This window comes from Dermochelys coriacea, chromosome 2 (genome assembly GCF_009764565.3).
Source record: "Dermochelys coriacea isolate rDerCor1 chromosome 2, rDerCor1.pri.v4, whole genome shotgun sequence".
In the NCBI taxonomy this organism is placed as follows: domain Eukaryota; kingdom Metazoa; phylum Chordata; order Testudines; family Dermochelyidae; genus Dermochelys; species Dermochelys coriacea.
Window position 1 is genome coordinate 25,301,207 of NC_050069.1, and position 18,337 is coordinate 25,319,543.

Sequence of the window (18,337 nt, forward strand, 5' to 3'; positions counted from 1 at the left end):
GGTTCCATCATATCAATTAGAGTTTTGCCATTGACTTCAAATGGGACCAGGATTTCACCCATAAAGTCTGGTTAGTAACTAAAGCACTTTTCCTTGGGAAAGGCTGAGGAATTATTTAAGCATTTATTTCACTCTCCAAAGTTGCATTCTGACAAAGCAACAGCCAATCTCCAAATCTTGTCAGGAAAAGGGCTGGAACCTATGAAGTTAAAAGCTGAGGACTATTTTTTCAAAAGTGCCCCAATTTCAGTTGCTGAACCCCTTTGGAAATCTGCTTCATGTCCTTTGTGGAGCAGAGAGGGAGAGTGTTGGGAACAGAAACTGCTATAATGACAAAATAAAACCTCTCTTGTTCCAAAATGAGCTTTAAAAAAAAAAGAGAGAGCGAGAGAGAGACAACGGTGTCCTAACTGAGCATCCCTGTGAATGTCAGACCATGTAATATGGACCAATGCTGCCCAGATAGAGTATCAAGGCATCTGAAAGAAGGATTCTATGACCACAAATACAGTAATAATTACAATTTAATATCTGCTTTGCATCCACTTCTCTGAAAGTGATTCCTTTAACAATAGGATCATGGGGTAACAGGTTTATGGTCTATAATGGCTTCACAAATGTGCACAGTTTATAAGTAAATAGATGTATTTTCCTAATTGCCAGACCTGCAAACTCAGCCAGGAACCCATTTATCAGTGCATTTACTGTTTAACTGACGTGTGCTCTTCTGGTAAGGGGGTAAAAATTGCACAGTCAATTTAGTTAACAATTCTGCCAAGGAGTCACATCCAGCTCACTCTTCCATAGCCCTGGAGAAGCCACTGAACCAATTCTCTTCTACTGAAGTTTTTAATACTACTTTTATCACTCAAGTATCTGATAATTGGGGTAAAAGATCATTTTGTCACTAAAGCAAGCAGATATGGCTCAGAATACACATTGGGAATAGACCATTTTTGTACAGTCACTTTTTATTTTAAAGCATTTTCATGGTTAGAAGAGACTTGCTCTGAAATACACTTAAGAAACAATATGAATTCATCATCTGAACTTGGCCCATATACAATTTATACTATTACAATTGTTGAATAATTGTAACCCCTCTCATAAATAAAAAAAATAGCAAGTTCTTGATTATATTTAATTGTTTATCAAACATTTATAAAGGCACAGATTTAGAAACAACTTTGGTATATACGTTCTGCTTTGCAACTTCCTCCTCTCTGCTTCCCACCTCACTCCTCTACAATCTCCCCATAGTACCACCAATAAAAAACCCCCACAAACAAACACAAACTTCCTGGTGACCTGTACTGAGTGGATCACTCCCCTCTTAGACTCTCTTAGCTAACTCCCTTTCACATTAAAGCTTCTCACCCTCACAGTTGTACTGTGGCCTACCTTTGATCTCATTCTTTACCACTCTTCTTCATTACCTACTCCCTCCCCTTTGCCAATACCTAAGAACATAAGAATAGCCACCCTGGGTCAGATCAATGGTCTATCTAACCCAATAGTCGGTCTTCTAACAGTTGCCAATGACAGGTGCTTTAAAGGGAATGACCAGAACAGGGCAACTATTGAGTGATCCATCCCCTGTCATCCAGTCCCAACTTCTGTCAGTTGGAGACTTAGGGACACCCAGAGCATGGGGTTGCATCTCTGACCATCTTGGCTACTAGCCATTGGTGAACCTGTTCTATATGAACTTATCTAATTAATTTTGGACCACCATGTTGTTTCACTGGCAATCGATTAACTTTATTTAGAGTAGGACCAAAACTTCTAGTCTAGACAAGTTTCAGAGCTTTGATTTGTCCTCCTCATATATCCCAATCTTACAATCACTTTCTTCAAAAGGGATTGTGGGTAGTGAAACCTATGCCTGATAGCCTTTGCAAGGTCATACCATTAGGGCAGCATGACAGTTTTTGTACTGCATTAACTATATTGGTTTAGAAACAGATACAGCCTAACGTCAGTATTGGGCAAATTAGCTGAAACAATAGTAAAGAATAGAATTGTCAGATACAAAGAAGAACATAAATTTTTGGGCAAAAGTCAACCTGGTTACTATAAAGGGAAATCATGTCTTACTAATCTATTAGAGTTCATTGAAGGGGTCAACAAAATGTGGACGAGGGGGATCCAGTGGACATAGTGTATTCAGATTTCCAGAAAACCTTTGACTAGGTCCCTCAACAAAGGCTCTTACATAAATTAAGTTGTTATGGGATAAGAGGGAAGATCCTTTTGTGGATTGAGAATTGGTTAAAAGACAGGGAACAAAGGGTAGGAATAAATGATAAATTTTCAGAATGGAGAGGGGTAACTAGTGGTGTTCCCCAAGGGTCAGTCCTAGGACCAATCCTATTCAACTTATTCATAAATGATCTGGAGAAAGAGGTAAACAGTGAGGTGGCAAAGTTTGCAGACAATACTAAACTGCTCAAGATAGTTAAGACCAAAGCAAATCATGAAGAACTTCAAAAAGATCTCACAAAACTAAGTGACTAGGCAACAAAATGGCAAATGAAATTTAATGTGGATAAATGTAAAGTAATGCACATTGGAAAAAATAACCCCAACTATACATACGATCTGATGGGGGCTAATTTAGCTACAACTAATCAGGAAAGAGATCTTGGAGTCATCGTGGATAGTTCTCTGAAGATGTCCATGCAGTGTGCAGTGACAGTCAAAAAAGCAAACAGAATGTTAGGAATCATTTAAAAAGGGATAGAGAATAAGACAGAGAATATCTTATAGGTCTGATATAAATCCATGGTATGCCCACATCTTGAATACTGCATACAGATGTGGTCCCCTCATTTCAAAAAAGATATACTGACATTAGAAAAGCTTCAGAGAAGGGCAACTAAAATGATTAGGGGTTTGGAAGAGGTCCCATATGAGGAGAGATTAAAGAGGCTAAGACTTTTCAGCTTGGAAAAGAGGAGACTAAAGGGGGATATGATAGAGATATATAAAATCATGAGTGGTGTGAAGAAAGTGAATAAGGAAAAGTTATTTACTTGTTCCCATAATATAAGAAGTAGGGGCCACCAAATTAAATTAATGGGCAGCAGGTTTAAAACAAATAAGAGGATGTTCTTCTTTACACAGTGCACAGTCAACCTGTGGAACTCCTTGCCTGAGGAGGTTGTGAAAGCTAGGACTATAACAGGGTTTAAAAGAGAACTAGATAAATTCATGGAGGTTAAGTTCATTAATGGCTATTAGCCAGGCTAAGTAAGGAATGGTGTCCCTAGCCTCTATTTGTCAGAGGGTGGAGATGGATGGCAGGAGAGAGATCACTTGATCATTACCTGTTAGGTTCACTCCCTCTGGGGCACCTGGCATTGGCCACTGTCAGCAGACAGGATACTGGGCTGGATGGACCTTTGGGTCTCACCCAGTATGGCCGTTCTTAGGTTCTTAGTTAAAGCAGTACAACCCCCTCGGGTGTGGATGCAGGTACACAGGTTCCTATATGGATATAATTTCCATTCTGTACCAATATAAGCACCTCTATGCCAGCAGAGCAGCGTCCACACTAGAATCATAGAATATCAGGGTTGGAAGACACCTCAGGAGGTCATTTAGTCCAACCCCCTGCTCAAAGCAGGACCAACACCAATTAAATCATCCCAGCCAAGGCTTTGTCAAGCTGGGTCTTAAAAACCTCTAAGGATGGAGATTCCTCCACCTCCCTAGGGAGCCCATTCCAGTGCTTCACCACCTAGGCGGAGGTTAAGGCTGTAGGAGAACTGTGTTTAGACAAGCCCTTACACTGTAAGCGCCTCAAGCCAGGGACATAGTCCGCTCTGTGATTTAGGCAGCAATGGGCATGCTGTCAGCACTCGGCAAATAACTAGAGGATAATAAAGAGGTACCAGCTCCTGGCTAAAAACCGGACTGTGAAACGTGTGGCAGTTGGGATCAGGCCCAATCTGAAAGGAACAGGTCCCGGGAAGCTAAAGGGTGATTTCAGTAGCCTGCATAGACCAGGGATTATTATTGGGAAATAACCGTAACCCAGCATCAACCCACACACCACGCGGATCTCTCTGCTGACGTTGCCCCGAGCGCACAGGCAAGAGAGCTGGACCGGAGCCTTGTTACTGCGGGGGGCCGACTAAAGGGGAGGTCAAGGGCTCGGGGGAAGCAACTGCGCCCCGGGGCGGCGAGTGGGGCAAGCCCGTTACCGCCGGCTCCTGCCGGGGCGCTCCGATGGTTTTGGTGGTCGCTGTTTCCGGCCTCCCCCAGCCCAGCCAGCCCGCCCGGGTGTCCGCGGGCTGACTCGCTTCACGTGTCACCCCTCTGGGGAGGTGTTCACGGCCAACCTATAGGGCGGGGGGGGGGGAGGGTGTCTCTGCGGAGGCTAGGCGGTCCCGCAGCAGGCGCCCCCGGGAGAGGCTGCGGATCCCCGTGGAATGGGCGGCCCGGGGTGGGGGGGACCCCCCCCCTTGGCAAAGGCTCTGATCTCCCATCACCGCCCTCCGGAGACCGAGGAGGCACCCCTGGATTACAGGCGAACCCCAGCGAGGAACTGCGAGCGCCCGCCCAGGCGAACGAGTAACAAAACCCGGGCGTGGGGGGGGGGGGACGAGGGACAGTAAAGTCAGCGTCGTGCCGCTCAGCCCTGGGGAGCTGGTGCACCTGGCCGGCGAGGAAGCGAAGCCCAGGGAGAGCCAGAGGCACTGATACAGGATGCCGCGTTTTGGAGAAGGTTCCCCTTTCAGCCCCCTTTGCCCTACGGCTTCCCCGCGCCGCTCGCCTACAGCTTCCTCTGCGGGCTGGCAAGCCATCAATCAATCCCATCCACCCCCCATCACTGACTCTTTCCTGCTTCTCCTTTGCTTATGGCCAACAAAAGGTTGAATTCTGGAGGTGGCAGATAATTCTCATGATCTAACAACTGGGGCTGTTACCCTAGTTATTGTACAAGAGTCATCAGCTTTTAAACTCCCTCCCCCCCCCATGTAAAAAAAAAAGCGGGACAAAATAAAATCAAACAGACCTTTGTAGTCATGAGTGGTTTAGTTGTTTGGCGAGGAAGTGTAGCTTTGCCTGGGAGAAATCACCCTTTGCTAATACACACTCCTTCTTTCCCTCTTTAATGTGGGTGTTACTCTGCCTCTAAAAGTTTCTTTCCACCCTCCAGCTGCTCGTTCCTTCACAGCACGATCTGATAAGAAGAAAGGGTAGAGAAACAAAGCAGCCAATTATAAAGCAGAAGGTGGAAGGAAGAGGAAAAAGGGGAGGGGGGGGCCTGAAGAGTCACTGATATCCAACCAACCCCTCCCCAGCCAGCCCCAACTCAGGATTTCAAGGAATGAATCCTTGGACTGGTGCAATTCCAGGTGTATACTGGAAAGCTGAACTGAAGGGATTTTAGCCTTTTAATTTAAAGAAAATATTAGATGCTGTTGGGGGAATGGCATTAAAAGTACATTTTCGGGGTGGAGCTCAAGCAACCCTATTTTTTCCCAGGTACTGTAGTTTTCCTTGTGTCAATTATATGATGCTTCTTCCTTTGTGTTTTGTTTCTTTTCAATTTACATTTCCTTCCCCCAAAGTTACACCTGTAGATTTAAATAATAATTTTAAAAGATGCCTAATCAAGACTCGAGGTGCCCTAATATATCATTCATAATACAATAAGTTTCCTGTACTATTTGGAATCCCAATGGTCTTGGCACATGTTATAATAATTCAGATCTAGACAAGCCACTTGGCAAATAGGACTCCTGAAACACCTTAGTCATGGTCTGTCTATGGCCCCAGGATTGGTCCTGCAGACTCATTCACAAGTCATCTTATGGGCAGGAATATTTTCATTGAGCTATAATTGCTTCAGAAGGGAGTTCTTTAATTCACTCCCTTTCAAAATCATATTGCATAGCAAATGTTGAAAATATTCAAAGGGAAAATACCAAAATGTGGGGATTTTATTCTTGTTATACCCTTAGACTTTTTATTATATCCCATATAGACTTCTATCCATTATGGTCATTTCTTTGTATTCTGCTACATTGTGGGACGTGCAATAGCTAACACTTTGGGCCACTTGAGAAAAAAGCCCCCTGCATTATGTGAGCCCTCTAAAGCAATAATGTGACAGTGCCCTGGGTTGCAGTCATTATCCCAAAGAATATCATAACTTCAGCCACTAAATTACTTGTGTAGCAGGGAGGAAAATATACAGGAGAAGGGGAGGGAGATGGGCAGATCTAGTAATAGATCCCTGAAGCCGTTGTAAAGGTGGTGAGAGAAATCAACCCACTTTATGCTTGATTGCAGCTTTGTGTGCAGTCCATAATGAAGTTGGAGCTCATTTGAAAGCACTTCAAGGAGCAGAGAGTCTGGCTCTCTTTAAAAAATAAATAAATCAATAAAAATATCTGGTAGAAGGCAAAATGCAAGAGCACCACCATGTGGCTGCATCCAGCCAGGTTCCTGTACTAAGTAGCCATGAGAGCAAATGTCACCCATCATACCAGTGACTAAACATTGGAATAGCCTGTGAACAAATCTACACTTCAATTGTAAGCCACCTATCTACAGCAGAAATAATTTTTAAAAAATCCCTTTCATGTGTACAAAGCATCTATTTTAAAGGGACACTACCATGTTAAAAAGGATGGATCTGCTTCTGACCTCACAGAGGTTTTTTATTGCATAACTCCATTGGCTTTATTTATAATAATCTCTCTTCCTGATTTACACCCCTCTATGTGCAATTAAAACCAATTCCCCTCCTTCTCTTTTTATTTGTTTTTCAGAATTAGTGTTCATTGTTTATACTTCACTATGTTTGGTCAGTGAAACACCACAAAATAGCAGTGTCACAACAGAGCTGGCTGTTTGGGTTTCTAGAACTAGTTGAGCATTTATGCTATTTAAAAACTGCTTTTACTGAAAATTTCTCTTTATTTCAGGTTTTGTAAAACGCTTTGAAAATAAAGCAAGTATTGGGCCATTGCGTGCCTACCCTATATGCAAATGCATGTAAACATGTCTACTGTTGACATATGAACAAAATTCTTAATTGACTGTCACTATTGAGGCAAACAACCTGTTTACACTGAGATCTAAACTTGCTTCCACTGAAGTCAATGGGAGTTTTAATGAGAGTAGGACTGGACCCTAGGTCTTTATCTTCAGCTTGTGTAAATTGGCCAAACTTCATTGATTTCAAAGGAGCAGAGCAATACTAATTTACACCAGCTGATGATCTAGCCCATTATTTCAAAGCTATTATTTGAACACATTTTGCTTGGACAGTATGGATCATACAAAATATATGGGAGTTTTTAAAAACCAGAGTTAGAAATGGGTCCACAGGATGAACAAAGGTTGGGATCCACAAAGATCCTTCAGCACCTAAACCCCAGGCTTTGGCTTCACTGCAATCCATAAAACTCCCAATGAACCCTGTAGGCACCTAAACTCACTTGGTGCCTAAGTTTTCAGAGTAAAAATTCCTGCAGAGTCATAGTAATCTGTCAGCTCTGAATATCTCTTAGGGCTAACACAGGTTGACCCTGGGGATTTCTCATCTTTTTTGCTGTTTGGGCTTCTCACAGACCCAAAGCAGAGATCCCCAGGGTCAACCTGTGTTAGCCCTAAGAGATATTCAGAGCTGACAGATTACTACGACTCTGTTACCTTTTAAAAACCATAGACTGTAACTCATTAGCATGCATATGTTTGCCTGCGTTAACCTTGTAATAATGCTCATTTCTTTTCTTAGTTAATAAAACCTTAGAAAGTTTACTATAGGACTGGGTACAAGTGTTGTCTTTCATGTAAGATCTAAGATACAAATTAACCTGGGGCAAGTGACTGGTCTCTTAGGACTGGAAGCAACCTCAATATTTTATGATCTTTGGTGTACAGCAATTACCTATCACTATGTCCAACCTGTGTGGGTGGCAAGATAGACTGGAATGCCCAAGAGGGCTGTCTGTGACTCCAGGGTAAGACTGATATAGTGTGTTAGGAGTTCACATCTGTGACTGTGTTGGTGAGATCTAATTTTAGAACATACCACTAGTTTGGGGGGAGTCTGTGCCCTACTTCTTGTCAGTTTCCCTGAGGTTGGCATCATGGTCATGACTCACTCCAGACAGCATGACATGCACCCAGGACACTAGGGTGCAGTCCTCCTAGTCCAATGACTTTCATTATTTGTCCACGGTGGAACAGCTTTGACAGGACAGATTGAGGAAGCCCCCCAATCAGAATACCTGATAGCTCGGCAGTTATGGCATGTTCCCTGAGAGATGGGAGGCTTTGAGCAGGGGCCTTTCTCCCACTCTGACAGAGAAGGGGGAAATTGATGTGTCCCACATCTCTGGGTCTGAGTGCTCTTACCACTGGGCTAAAAGTTAAGGTGGGCACCACCACCATTTCCTCCTCTAGCTGTTCTGTGGAATGAGGTAGGCATTGAGTCCCACAAGAAACTCCTTAGCCACCTAACCTGCTTGACTTCGGGTAACAGGTTCCCAATTGTGCATCTCTAAGCAGGATTAGGCGCCTATCTCTGGGAGAGGGGTGGGGGCTTAGCACATGCCCCTCATCATCATCTCCCACTGGATACTTTAGGTGGCTCCCATTCTAGGATGCTGGCTTTTGTGGATCACTCTTAGCCCCTATCTTTCCCCATTCATTGTAGAGGGATCCTAGGTGCCTGGCTCAGGCTTTATGGATTGCGGTGTTGTTCCTGTGATTTTCTAGGCCTCTAAAAGTTAGGCATTGTGATATTCAATGTTGCAAAGCCTAAGTCCCTTCATGGATCCCACCTGAAGTGCCCATGTAGAAGGATCATAAAGGATGGAAAAACCATGGAAGCATAGAAAGGTTTTGATTAAGAATGAACGTGCCTGAAAAGCTAATTGTAAAATTGAGCCAAGTATTAGGTATATGGAAACAGTATTTAATTGAAGCCAGTCAGAACGGAAGCCAACTACTAGATAAACTCGGGGGCGTGGGAGAGGATTTGCATAATTATAGAATCACCACTTTTTAAAATGTGGGCTTTTTTATTTCTCAGTCTCCCTGATCCACAGATTAAAATTAATATGTTAATTGGCAGTGATGTTCGTTCTGGAACTTGTTTATTTTGTATTTCAAAAAAATTGCAAACAATTTAGAATAAACTGGGCCTTTACTGTAACGAGAGAAGCAAAGTGACTAGTGATTTTTGTGCTCCTATCTTTAGAGGCCTTAGAGGGCCTAATTTTTAGAAAGTGTTGAGCACCCCCCTGCTAAAAAAACAGCCCCCTTTACGGTATCTCAAGATGAGCCTCCAAAAGTCAACACATCAAAAAAATCACTGGTCACTTTTAAAAATCTTGCCCAGGGAGTTTTACTAAGGTTTGCAAAACTAGGCCTAATTACATGACTCCAATTAACATTCCTGGGATTTTAATTTTGTATCAAGAAAACAGAATACACACAAAGAGAAAGCTAACGTTTGAAATTAAGTTACAGAGCATTACATCTACCTTAAATTTTGAAATTCTAATTAAGAAGCATGATAGTTCCCACCAGCACTCTTCTGAAGTGGGTTTGCCAAGATCAGTCTTTAATCACTTGTGATAATGACATTATTTATGAAGTTGTATGCTCAGAGACTTGAGGATGCTTTCAAAATTATTTTTATAGAACATAAGTGATTTCATTTAACCCATCTCAAATCAATAGCAAAAATTCTATTAAAAACATAATTGTGATATACCATATTTGATATATTGGCCTTGAATACAATTTAAGTGTCTTCTCTGTAGCTGCTAAGCATTTTTCAGTTATTTTAGGACTTGGAAGCATAATCAAAGGACTTACTTTCAGGGGTAATTATTTTTCTGGAGGAATAATTTTTCTAATGCTTTTCACTGTGTAACAGCTGTTTCTCTTCTGTCATCTTTGCTGATGTGGCTTTTTACATGCGAGAGTGTTTTAGCTAGAAAGTGACTGGCTAGTCCAACTCTATCCTATTATTGGTTGAGATGTTTCTCCGATGAATCACTAAATTTCACATAATGAATTTCAGATGTCTTTGTCACCATCAGTACTTTGTGAGTGACAGGACTGCTGGATTTATTCATTTGGAGTTTATTACATATGATGCGATAAGGACAAGTGATACAGAGAAATAAAAGCCAGTATGATGATGTGGCAACTCAAGTGATACTGTTGATGTATGGTGTTTGATCCCTGTGTCTAGGCAAGGGATAGGAGCAAAACTGAGTGGAGATGAGCCAAGGAGGATGGAAAGAGGGGAGCAGTTCCTCCATGATAAATTTGTCCTCTTCATCCCCTGAAGTCCAGGAATGTTTCATATCCCTATTAAATGGTGCATGGGTTAGCAGGCAACACAGACCAATGGAGTAAATGCTGTTTCTAGCAACACTTGATTCTGCTCCACATATGCACAGGGTTTATTGGACAGCCTCAGGCAAAAAAGTGAATTGCATTACAGCATTTAAGGGAACTCTGGTGCTAGAGAATAGAGGAAGGCCAAGCAGAAAGGCTGTTACACCATAGGGAAGTAGCTTCCTGTCTCTGGGATCTGTGATTAGAGGTGGTGATCACTTTAGGAGAAATCCGTCAAATTCTGTGAGGTGGCCTGTAAAAAACACATTATTATTTTACAAAGACTGAAGGCCTGATCCCAAAAGCACTAACAATTACATGTTATGTTATTTACTACCTCTAACAATTCTACTGACTTCAGAGGGACTACTCATGGTTAGTAACTATTATAGACCTGATCTTAAGCCCACTGAAGTCAATGGGTGTCTTTCCCCTGGTTTAAGTAAGCTTTAGATCAGGCCGTATATTCAGTAGATCAGGCCCATAACTTTTTTCCTTTAAAAATGAAAGCTTGTGGGAGCTGGGAGCGATGCCAATACATTCTCTATATACAGTGAGTTATGACATAAGTCAGAAGAAGTTATTCTAGTGCTGCCCATGGGACACATCTGGAACAAGGCACACACTCCTTTCCAGCTAATGCCTATCTTATGGTATCATCTATTACATCGGAGGCTAATGGCCGACAGAGAGCTTCTCTTGTTCCTGACATGGGTAAGCAGAGTTCTCATAGTGAATGCTGTGGTTAGTGCTCCCCCATCTGTTTCAATCTACTTTAACCACTGTTATTGCACTTCTACATATAATAAATAATTGGTTCTGTTGATACAGACGTGTATCAACGGAACCAATCTCCACCCTTACTCTACAGCTAATTTGCATACAACAATTGATCTTTGGTTGTGATGAGTCAGTCATATGAAGGAAACTGCACAGATGATGGATTACTTGACCCAACTGCCAGAGTTCTTCAAAGGTTGATTCATCACCTGTACAACTCAACACAAACTCCCCAATGAAACCTACATGCTCAAATGAATCAATACAACCACCCAAACAGCAATACAATCAGCACACACAACCCCAAACACATACAACCTCTCACTGCAGCACACACCTCTCTCCACCACCTGCACAAATCTACACAAAATCCCCCAGCACAATCCCCACAGATACAAATCAACACACACAACAATCGCACATATTTTCCATTTTCTTTTCTGGATAATTTTAGAGATAAGGAGCTGTGGAACTCTGATGAGTCTTGCCATTATTAAATCCTTTCATTAAATACCTAGTATTTTTCTAAGGCATTTTCTTTTTAAAGCATTGAGGCATCTGTCTGTATCTTGGGTGGATTTCCAACTTTCATATCCATATGGTACGATGGAAATAACATTTGAGATGAAAGTTGTAGATTTTTGATGAGCAATCTTGTTTAAGTTGGTGAATGCAACTGCTTCCTTGCCAATTTATGGCATTATTTCCTTCTGAATAGCCTCATTGGCTTGTATGTTACTGCCAAGGTATGTAAATGGACTCATTTCTTTGTATTCCTTTCCTGTCTAAAGTAATGCTTAAGTTGCAAGTTGCTGGATGTGATGTTTTTGGGGGGTATCCAGAGTTGCGAAGCACCTCACCACCAGCCCAAGTGTGAGGAAGCGTTGGCTGTGCCTCTTGTGAATCAGCTCCCTGAATCCACCAGCCTCTGGCAACACAAGCACTACCTTCCAGGCCTCTCTCTCTACAGGTTAGCGATAGGCACACATGAACAGCCCCTGTTCCACTGAATGCTCACAGAACACCCAGATTCACTATTCCCAAAGTACAGAGGTGGGTACTAATCCAAGACGCAACTCAGGATCACCAGCCTACTTAACACACACAGCACTTAGGTAGATATAGTGAAAACAAGGATAAATTTATCATCAAAGAAGAGAAAGGGAAGTAATAGAAAGCAAGAATATTGGGAACAAATGGTTACGTATAAAACGAAAACATAAAACATTTTCTAGAGCCTAAACTTAACTAACTCACAAAGCGTTCCGCTATCTCCTCTAAGAGAGCTTATCCCAAAGTCCTTTTCCCAGTGTTTTCGACCAGTTTGGCTGAGATTCCCTCTTTTCATAGGTTTCATAGTAGCAGCCGTGTTAGTCTGTATTCGCAAAAAGAAAAGGAGTACTTGTGGCACCTTAGAGACTAACAAATTTATTAGAGCATAAGCTTTCGTGAGCTACAGCTCACTTCATCGGATGCATTAGCATCAAGTCTGCCGGTTGCTTGTCATCCTTACTGAAGGATAATAGGGGGTTCATCTGTACTCCAGATACAATTCCAAAAGCTCATTGTCTTACTCCTAAACAGGATAACCCCTGCTGTTTTGTTTTTTCCTGCAGACCTTGCAATCTATTGGATTAGCATTTCGCTCAGACTGTAAGTGGTCATCCATCTTCCCCCAAACCTGACAGGAGTATGTGCATCACCTTTTTGTGACCTGCCTTAACTCTCAGAACTAGAGAATATAGTTTTTAGTATATAATGCGTCACATATTTTCTGTACATACATCTCACAATGATTGTAATGACCACTGTGACACATGCTTTCAGTAGAGTCTTTACATGACACCTTTTGGTGAACCAAGGGAATCCCTGTACCCCTACACCCTATTCCAGTTGACATCAAGAGGTTCTTGGGTCACACCTCCTCTTTTACCTTGATGCAGTAGGGTCAGACACTGTCTGATCTGTAGGTGTCAGTTCAGAACCTCTTGCCTGAACTGTGCATCGCCCACTACATTTCCTCTACCTTTAATATGTACAATTTCTATATCGTATTTTCAGAGGGCGATACTCCAGCATAACAGTTTGAAGGTGGTACCTTTTGTCCACTGTAGCCATACCAATGAAGAATGGTTGATGAAGACTCTGTATTTCCTGTTAAATAAGGCTGGCCTTAACTACTGGACTGCCCATACAATCCCATAACATTCTTTTCCTGTGACAGTAGTTCTGGTCAGTTTTTTTTTTTTTTTTACTTAAGAAAGCATTGCGAGGAGTCTTGATTTCTTCCCCTGTTTGCATTAGTACCCCTCCTAGACCTGTGTCCAATGCATAAGTACCCAGTTCAAACATTTTGTCAAAAGCTGGACTGGCCACAACAGGCTTTCCCAACAGAATTTTCTTTACCTCATCAAAGCCTGTCTGACAAGCTGCCATCCACACTACCTTTATTCAGTTTTGTCTTTTGCACAAGTCTGTGCAAACAACCACAATGCTGCTGAAAGCACACATCTGGTGTAATAGTTAGCCAAGCCTATAAAAGAATTCCACCTTTAAGGGATCTGGGGAAATCTGGCCCCTGCCTATCCAATGACCTAGAAAATGGACTGTGACCACCCTATTTTACACTTGGATGCTTTTACTGTGAGCCCCACATCTTTGAGTCTCTTCAACACAATTCCCAAGTGGTTTTTATGATCTGACCAGCAATTGCTGAAAATTGCATCATCATCAATGTAGGCCCATGCAAAGTCCTCCAACACAGCTAACACTTGATTAATGAGCCTCTTAAATGTGGCTTCTGCATTTATTAATCTAAAAGGTAACACTTTGAACTCAAAAACCCCACAAATCAGTAATGAAGGAGGATTATTTTATGCGCTTTGCTGTCTAATGGAAGTATGATTATCCTGTTTATATGCATGTATCCTTTTTTCTATTTGAAGTTATGAATATTGGCTATATACTGTATCACTATTGTGTTTGTTCCTGGGGTAACACCCACATGGCAGTTTACATCCAGTCTAGCCAGCACATTGGGAATGGACTTTTCAAGCTTGGTTGCCCCAAGTCCAGTTCTAGGCTCCAGGTCAGGAGGCTAAGTCCAAAGCAAGTTGAAGTCAAAGCTAGGACTAGAAATGGTCATGACAGTTACAGGAATCCATATTGTTTCCTGGACCCTTCCTGATTTATATAGGGTGGGGAACCAGTCAGGAGCCCTGAGGCTGCTGCCTGTTAGACTCCTTGAGGCAGGACTTGCCACGGTCTGTAGCCCACAACTGGTCACGGGCAGTAGCGTGCCAGCTGGTTACAGCTGCTGTTGGGGGGAAGCATCAAGAGGCTAGCTATCTGGCAGCTCTGCAGGGCCAGATTTTATACCACAGTGCTTTACACAGACCTGCTTTGCCAAAGTGACCAATTTTGGCTGGTGTTGGGTTCTAACTCACTTTAGCATGGAAGGCAAGGTTAACGACAAGTTGTTATCCTTGTTGTATGAATAAAGAGCAGAAGAACTGTACTTAGCCTGCCCTGATAGAGGGGGTCACCCTCAACTGAGCCCAACTTGCCAAGCAGTGGTAAGGATGCCAGCTCTCACTGGAGATGAGGGGGGGTGGGGTCAGGTGTTCCTGCAGCTGGTGTGGACGCTGCCTAACATATCCTAGACACCATGTGACTGTCCCATCTCCAGTGTTTAAAGACAGAGCTGATTGGACACAGTTGAGAGTCCTTGTTTCCATTCAGGGATTACCAGAGTGGAAATCATTGATGAGCAGGTCTAGGGGCCTAGCCTTAGTTCTGGTGTGGGGATAGTGTTGCAGTGAAAGAGAGGCACAGAGGTTCCCTATTACCCAGGAAAGTCACTAAGAGCTGGGCTACATGGGATAACCTCAGATCATGGCACTGAAGAGGTGGCATCAAGCAACTAGCAGCAGCAGCAGAGAGTTAGTTGCAGGGGAGGCAGCAAAAGCAGCCCCATTACTCAACACTTGCCCCCTCCACACTTTTCAGGCGTGAACGGTGGACACATGTGAATGCACCTCTGAACTCTGGGTCTTTGCTGATTGAGAACAGCCAACAGAGCGGGGTGCAGCAGAAGGAAAGGGGAGTGGTTTGTTAAAGGGATGTTTGCCTCTTGGACTTTCACACTGCAAGGTGGGCAACTGAGGCAAAGGACACTGGCCAATGCACTGTGGGGTAGGTGTTTACTTACGGTCACATGCTTTTGAACCATGGTTGTGGTATTTTCTCCCAAATAATGCTGGGTTTCCTTTCAATACAAGTTTGTTATATGAAGACTCAGTGCTTGAGTGGAGAAGTATTGCCTCTTAGAGGGGCCAGATTACTGTATGGGAACTTGAGCCTGTTCTATTTTGTGTTGTTAAGAGGAAGGAACCCTAGATAGTGAACCCAGTTCTCACTGCTGCCAACTCCACTTGGCAGAAGGGTTACATAACACTTTCTTGGGCCTTCCTCTTGGGCTGGGGGCTGGTTACTAAGAGGAGACCTGGGGGCATAGGTACTTTGTTCCTGGGGAGAAAGGCGATGGGGAAGAGGAGGGAACTAACCATGAATCCTCTTTTAGGCCAGGTTTCTGCCCTCCCCCTTTAGGACTTTGCATTGTCTGAAGTTTTGCTTATATGTACACACAAGGCAGCTGCTTCCACTGATGCTAGAGTTCTCTCACACAGCAGGTTTCACTTCCTCAGAGCAGACCTCAAAGAACTGCTCCATAGTAATCAACTGGGCTGACTTGTCATGAATTTCTGGCCCTTTGCTCTTTATCCATTTTCTCAAGATAACCATTTTATGCACATATTCCCTGTGGTTTCATTTATCAACCTTTGTGATCGTTCTGAATTTCTCTTGCACCATGAGTGAAAAAAAAAATCTCAGTTCCTCAACGGTTTTCCCTTCAGGGTCTAATTCTCAAGCTACACACTGCTCCTTGTTCAGTTTGGAGTATGGTTCTAGTCTATTCATGGGGGTGGTTTCCTTTGTTTATTTTAGATAAGGAAAATTGATCAAACAGCAAACAAACCCTAAGCTTTACTTTTCTTGTTCTCAACTGTCTCACTTGTAAATCCTTCAGTATCTAGATTATCTAGATACTGTATAAACAATAACCTCTGTATTTCCTGCCACCTACAGCAGCCCCCTGTGATGCTTCCCGGGGCATTCAGGGTTGCACTACCTCTCAGAGAGGCAGATTAAAAACATAATCAGTGTTAACTGGCAATGATGTTCATCTTGGAATTTATTTATTGTGTATTTTTAAAAATTGAGAACAAGCTAGTTTTTTCATAAAATTCTTAGCTCCATCTTTGTTTACAATACTGGACAGTATTTCAGTCTTTATTGCACTTTGGTTGAGCTGTCACTTAGATTTTGCTGACAGCATAGCTCTAGATCTTTGAGTGTACTGTTGTTGAGTCAGGCACTGCCTGTGTCATAATCATCTACAAAAAAGAAAAGGAGTACTTGTGGCACCTAAGAGACTAACAAATTTATTTGAGCATAAGCTTTCGTGAGCTACAGCTCACTTCATTGGATGCATTCGGTGGAAAATACAGTGGGGAGATTTATATACACACACGGAGAACGTGAAACAATCGGTTTTATCATACACACTGTAAAGAGAGCGATCACTTAAGATGAGCTATTACCAGCAGGAAGGAGAGGGGGAAAGGAGGAAAACCTTTCATGGTGATAATCAAGGTGGGTCATTTCCAGCAGTTAACAAGAACGTCTGAGGAACAGTAGGGGGTCGGGTGGGGGGAGAAATAACATGGGGAACCCCTAGATATTGAACCCGGCCCTGATGCTGCCAGCTCCATCTGGCAGAAGGGTTACATTGCCATTGACTTCATTATGAGCAAGTGTAGATGGCTACAGAGTAGCACCCGTGTTAGTCTGTATTTGCAAAAAAGAAAAGGAGTACTTGCGGCACCTTAGAGACTAACAAATTTATTAGAGCATAAGCTTTCGTGAGCTACAGCTCACTTCATCGGATGCATTTCGTGGAAAAAACAGAGGGGAGATTGATATACACACACAGAGAACATGAAACAATGGGTTTTATCATACACACTGTAAGGAGAGTGATCACTTAAGATAAGCCATCACCAGCAGCAGGGGGGGGATAGGAGGAAAACCTTTCATGGTGACAAGCAAGGTAGGCTATTTCCAGCAGTTAACAAGAATATCAGAGGAACAGTGGGGGGTGGGGTGGGGGGGGAGAAATAACATGGGGAAATAGTTTTACTTTGTGTAATGACTCATCCATTCCCAGTCTCTATTCAAGCCTAAGTTAATTGTATCCAGTTTGCAAATTAATTCCAATTCCGCAGTCTCTCCTTGGAGTCTGTTTTTGAAGCTTTTTTGTTGAAGGATAGCCACTCTTAGGTCTGTAATCGAGTGACCAGAGAGATTGAAGTGTTCTCCAACTGGTTTTTGAATGTTATAATTCTTGACGTCTGATTTGTGTCCATTCATTCTTTTACGTAGAGACTCTCCAGTTTGACCAATGTACATGGCAGAGGGGCATTGCTGGGACATGATGGCATATATCACATTGGTAGATGCACAGGTGAACGAGCCTCTGATAGTGTGGCTGATGTGATTAGGCCCTATGATGGTGTCCCCTGAATAGATATGTGGACAGAGTTGGCAACGGGCTTTGTTGCAAGGATAGGTTCCTGGGTTGGTGGTTCTGTTGTGTGGTGTGTGGTTGCTGGTGAGTATTTGCTTCAGACTGTCGGGCTGTCTGTAAGCAAGGACTGGCCTGTCTCCCAAGATCTGTGAGAGTGATGGGTCGTCCTTCAGGATAGGTTGTAGATCCTTGATGATGCGTTGGAGAGGTTTTAGTTGTGGGCTGAAGGTGATGGCTAGTGGCGTTCTGTTATTTTCTTTGTTGGGCCTGTCCTGTAGTAGGGGACTTCTGGGTACTCTTCTGGCTCTGTCAATCTGTTTCTTCACTTCAGCAGGTGAGTAGTGTAGTTGTAGGAATGCATGATAGAGATCTTGTAGGTGTTTGTCTCTGTCTGAGGGGTTGGAGCAAATGCGGTTATATCGTAGAGCTTGGCTGTAGACAATGGATCGTGTGGTATGATCTGGATGAAAGCTAGAGGCATGTAGGTAGGAATAGCGGTCAGTAGGTTTCCGATATAGGGTGGTG

At 42.9% G+C, this 18,337-nt stretch overlaps 1 protein-coding gene across 4 annotated transcripts in view; it reads right to left on the reverse strand.

Moving 5' to 3' along the window:
* The window catches only part of COL14A1 (collagen type XIV alpha 1 chain), a 181,332-nt gene extending 176,123 nt beyond the window's left edge, over positions 1–5,209 (reverse strand). For all 4 annotated transcript variants that reach the window (XM_043507395.1, XM_043507394.1, XM_038393129.2 and 1 more), the window contains exon 1: positions 5,024–5,209. The gene's annotated coding sequence lies outside the window, so the exon portion shown is untranslated. The remainder of the gene's footprint in view (positions 1–5,023) is intronic.
* Between the last annotated feature and the right edge of the window lie 13,128 nt (positions 5,210–18,337).